General features: G+C 42.2%; 3 non-coding genes across 3 annotated transcripts; all 3 read right to left on the bottom strand.

Annotated features, from left to right (window-relative positions):
* Positions 1–23: 23 nt before the first annotated feature.
* On the bottom strand, positions 24–142 carry LOC131452922 (5S ribosomal RNA). Its single transcript, XR_009237674.1, has one exon. It is a non-coding gene; the product is annotated as a 5S ribosomal RNA (ribosomal RNA).
* Positions 143–438: 296 nt separating this feature from the next.
* Positions 439–557, bottom strand: LOC131452910 (5S ribosomal RNA). Its single transcript, XR_009237664.1, has one exon. It is a non-coding gene; the product is annotated as a 5S ribosomal RNA (ribosomal RNA).
* A 4,016-nt stretch (positions 558–4,573) lies between these two features.
* Positions 4,574–4,692, bottom strand: LOC131452856 (5S ribosomal RNA). The gene has a single exon (XR_009237616.1). It is a non-coding gene; the product is annotated as a 5S ribosomal RNA (ribosomal RNA).
* Positions 4,693–5,000: the final 308 nt, after the last annotated feature.

The raw sequence follows: 5,000 nt of genomic DNA, 5'->3' as shown, positions 1-5,000 counted from the left end.
TTGTAAGGAAGCAGCAGTGTGAAAGCTTACAGCACCTGGTATTCCCAGGCGGTCTCCCATCCAAGTACTAACCAGGCCCGACCCTGCTTAGCTTCCGAGATCAGACGAGATCGGGCGTGCTCAGGGTGGTATGGCCGTAAGCCAACGGGCTGGGGACACAGACTCCTTTTATAGACTAGGCAAGGCCCCCTGCTCGTGGAGGAGCTCAAAAGTTAGCCTTTCGAACACACTAAACTTGAGCCTTTATTTCCACTACCTGCTACACTCTATTCCAGTATTAGGAAGCTACATCGAGATGGGTAAGCTGCTGCCCATCTCCAAGCTTCTCACGTGCTTGCAGAGCGACATCCAAGGCTGAAACTAGAAGGACGTTAACGTGTGCCCGTGCGTCAACGTAATTGTAAGCCCATGTTTCTTGTAAGGAAGCAGCAGTGTAAAAGCTTACAGCACCTGGTATTCCCAGGCGGTCTCCCATCCAAGTACTAACCAGGCCCGACCCTGCTTAGCTTCCGAGATCAGACGAGATCGGGCGTGCTCAGGGTGGTATGGCCGTAAGCCGACGGACTGGGGACACAGACTCCTTTTATAGACTAGGCAAGGCCCCCTGCTTGTGGAGTAGCTCAAAAGTCAGCCTTTCGAACACACTGCACTTGAGCCTTTATCTCCACTACCTGCTACACTCTATTCCAGTATTAGGAAGCTACACCGAGATGGGTAAGCTGCTCCCCATCTCCAAGCTTCTCACATGCTTGCAGAGCGACATCCAAGGCTGAAACTAGAAGGACGTTAACGACATTCTAACTTAATAAAGATTAATACTAACAATAAAATAGAGTCAAATAATACCACTTTTAAATGTGGACTATTAAATATTAGGTCTCTCTCCTCAAAATCTGTTTTAATAAATGATCTCATTTCTGACAACTGTATTGATTTATTCTGTGTAACTGAAACTTGGTTACATGAAGAAGATTACGTTAGTCTAAATGAGTCAACTCCACCCACTCATGCTAATACCCATATTCCTAGAAGCTCAGGCCGAGGAGGAGGTGTAGCAGCCATTTTTAATACTAGATTATTAATCAATCCCAAACCCAAACTAGGATATTCATCGTTTGAAAGCCTTATTCTTAATCTAGCTCATCCTAGTTGGAAATCACAAAAACCAGTTATGATAGTCACAGTTTATCGTCCACCTGCTCCTTATTCAGAGTTCCTATCAGAGTTCTCTGAGTTCTTATCTGAGTTGGTGCTTAAGACGGATAAAATCATAATTGTAGGGGATTTCAACATCCATGTAGATGTTGACCGTGATAGTCTTAGCTGCGCATTTAACTCGCTGTTGGAATCAATAGGTTTTATTCAACACGTTAATAAACCAACTCATTACCTTAATCACACCCTCGACCTTGTTTTAACTTATGGTATTGATATTGATAACTTAAACATAGTTCCTCAAAACCCTCTCCTTACTGATCATTATTTACTCACATTTAATTGTACAATAATGAACTACAATAACATAAATAAGAAATACAGCTACAGCCGGTGCCTGTCTGATAATAATATTAATACATTCAAAGAGACAGTGCAACCTTTATTTAACTCGGTGCCATATGTCAGTACATCTGAAGGTACCGTTTGTGATTTTACCCCCGCCCTCATAGATAACCTTGTTGATAGTACAGCGGCCTCACTGCGTACTACATTAGATTGTGTTGCCCCTCTGAAAAAGAAGGTGGTGAATCAGATGAGACGAGCACCATGGTTTAACTCCAATACTCGTGCTCTTAAACAGGGGTTACGTAGATTAGAAAGAAAATGGCGTTCCAATAACCTAGAGGAATTTTATATAGCCTGGAAAGATGGTTTTGTAGCTTACAAAAAAGCCCTACACAAAGCTAGAGCTGCCTATTATTCTTCTCTAATTGAAGAAAATAAGAATAATCATAGATTTCTTTTCAGCACTGTAGCCAGGCTGACACAGAGCCACAGCTCCACTGAACCATCTATTCCTTTAACACTGAGCAGTGATGACTTTATGAACTTTTTTGTGAATAAAATAACATCAATTAGAATAAATATTGATCATCTCCTCCCTCATATTGGGACTGACTCATCTTTTAGCACAAGAGCTTTAGAAGCACCAGGTGCACATTTAGACAGTTTCTCCCCTATAGATCTCCCTGAATTAACATCATTAGTTTCATCATCTAAGCCATCAACCTGTCAGTTAGATCCTATCCCCACCAAACTGTTTAAAGATGTCTTTCCTTTAATTAACAGCTCTATATTAACTCAAATTAATCTATCCTTATTAACTGGATATGTGCCCCAAACGTTTAAAATAGCAGTTATTAAACCCCTTCTCAAAAAAGCGACCCTTGACCCAGACATTTTAGCTAACTACCGACCTATATCTAATCTTCCCTTTGTTTCTAAAATCTTAGAAAAAGTAGTTGCTAATCAACTATGTGAATATTTGCGCATTAATGGCCTGTTTGAAGATTTTCAGTCAGGTTTTAGATTAAACCATAGCACAGAAACAGCACTAGTTAAAGTTAGTAATGATCTTCTCTTGGCTTCTGATAATGGTCTAGTCTCTTTACTTGTCCTGTTGGATCTTAGTGCTGCATTTGACACCATAGATCATAATATTCTACTGCAGAGACTGGAGCAGACTCTTGGTATCACAGGTGCTGCCCTCTGCTGGTTTAAATCATACTTATCTGATAGATTCCAGTTTGTTCATGTTAATGATAAAGCCTCACTTCAAACTAAAGTTAATTGTGGAGTTCCACAAGGCTCAGTGCTTGGGCCTATACTTTTTACCTTATATATGCTTCCTCTAGGGAACATTATTAGAAAGCACAACATACATTTTCATTGTTATGCAGATGACACACAGCTTTATTTATCAATGAGGCCGGATGAAATAAATCAGGTTGTTCAACTCCAGGAATGTCTCAGAGACATTAAGTCCTGGATGACCTGTAACTTTCTACTTTTAAACTCAGAAAAAACTGAGGTCATTATACTCGGCCCTAAACACCTCAGAGAAAAACTTTCCGATCACATTGTCACTTTAGATGACATCACCCTGGCTTCCAGTTCCACTGTGAGGAACCTTGGAGTTACTTTTGACCAGGAAATGTCATTTGACTCACACATTAAACTAATTTCCAGAACAGCCTTCTTCCACCTGCGGAACATTAAGAAAATTAGAAACATTCTGTCTTTACGGGATGCTGAAAAACTAGTTCATGCTTTTGTTACATCTAGATTAGATTACTGTAACTCCTTATTATCAGGATGTTCCAACAAGTCTGTTAGAACCCTTCAGTTAATTCAAAATGCTGCAGCACGAGTTCTGACAGGAACTAGAAAGAGAGACCATATAACTCCAGTGTTAGCTTCTCTACACTGGCTCCCTGTACAGTTTAGAATTAAATTTAAAATCCTCCTCCTCACGTACAAAGCACTTAATGGTCAGGCCCCTTCATACCTGAAAAACTTAGTCTTACCTTATCGCCCTAATAGACCACTTAGGTCACAAAATACAGGCTTACTTGTGGTTCCTAGAGTCTGCAAGAGCAGAATGGGAGGCAGAGCCTTTAGTTACCAGGCCCCTCTCCTGTGGAACCAGCTCCCAATGATAGTTCGGGGGGCGGACACTCTCTCTGTATTTAAAGTTAAACTTAAAACTTTCCTTTTTGATAAAGCTTATAGTTAGAGCTGGTTCAGGGAAACCTGGACCAGCTCTTAGTTATGCTGCTATAGAACTAGACTGCTGGGGGATTTTTTATCTGTGGTGCACGCACATTCACTCTCTCACACTCAGGATATGATTTTGACTTTTTATATGTCATTAACCTTGTCTCTTTCTCTCCCTAGTTTGTGTATTTCCTACCTTCCCTCTCTCTCTCTCTCTCTGTATTCTCATCATGCAGGTTGCGGGACCAAGATCCAGTTTTCGAGGCTACCCACATCATCACCATTATTATTGTGCTATAATTAAAAAGTCAATATCATTAATTGTATTAACTTGTAACTTGATACAGTTGTTGTGTATCTGCTCCTGGTCTCTCTCTCTCTTCTGTCTCTACCTCATCTCCCTCTTGTCCTTTCTCTCCCCCCTCCCCTTTCTGTCCTCCACCTCTCCTCTGTCCCCGATTTTCCTTTCACCCCAACCGGTCGAGGCAGATGACTGCACATTTCTGAGCCTGGTTCTGCCAGAGATTTCTTCCTGTTAAGAGGGAGTTTTTTCTCTCCACTGATGCCTAGTGCTTGCTCATTGTGTGAACTGTTGGGGTTCTCTGCTCTCTTTGATGTTGTCTATGTACAGTGCCCTGAGATAATGTATGTTATGATTTGGCGCTATACAAATAAAATTGAATTGAATTGAATTGAATTGAATTGAATTGAATTGAATTGAACGGTGCACCATTCTCTTTTTTCTGTGAAAACCAAAGCAAGGCTGGAACTAGAAGGACGTTAACGTGTGCCTGTGCCCGTGCCCGTGCGTCAACGTAATTGCAAGCCCATGTTTCCTGTAAGGAAGCAGCGGTGTAAAAGCTTACAGCACCTGGTATTCCCAGGCGGTCTCCCATCCAAGTACTAACCAGGCTCGACCCTGCTTAGCTTCCGAGATCAGACGAGATCGGGCGTGCTCAGGGTGGTATGGCCGTAAGCCGACGAGCTGGGGACACAGACTCCTTTTATAGACTAGGCAAGGCCCCCTGCTCGTGGAGGAGCTCAAAGGTCAGCCTTTCGAACGTTCAAGAGTTTAAGTTGTTTTTGGTGGGCTTTGCTGTATGGCCGCGCCCTTTGAGTGTGTCAAAGGGTGTGTCAAAGCAGCTGTCCGTCAAGGCTCAGAGGTGCACTTAGATCACCTTGGGGCGGAGGTGATCAGCAGCAGCCTTTGTTATGCGCACTTAAAAAACATGGCACCACAACAAGTAACTTGTGTGCCAAGATCTTGAGTTGGCCCCAGACACTTG

Source organism: Solea solea, unplaced genomic scaffold (assembly GCF_958295425.1).
Source record: "Solea solea unplaced genomic scaffold, fSolSol10.1 scaffold_60, whole genome shotgun sequence".
NCBI classification, from domain to species: Eukaryota; Metazoa; Chordata; class Actinopteri; order Pleuronectiformes; family Soleidae; genus Solea; species Solea solea.
Note: the sequence above shows the minus strand (reverse complement) of the source record. Positions and strands in the feature narration are given on the sequence as shown.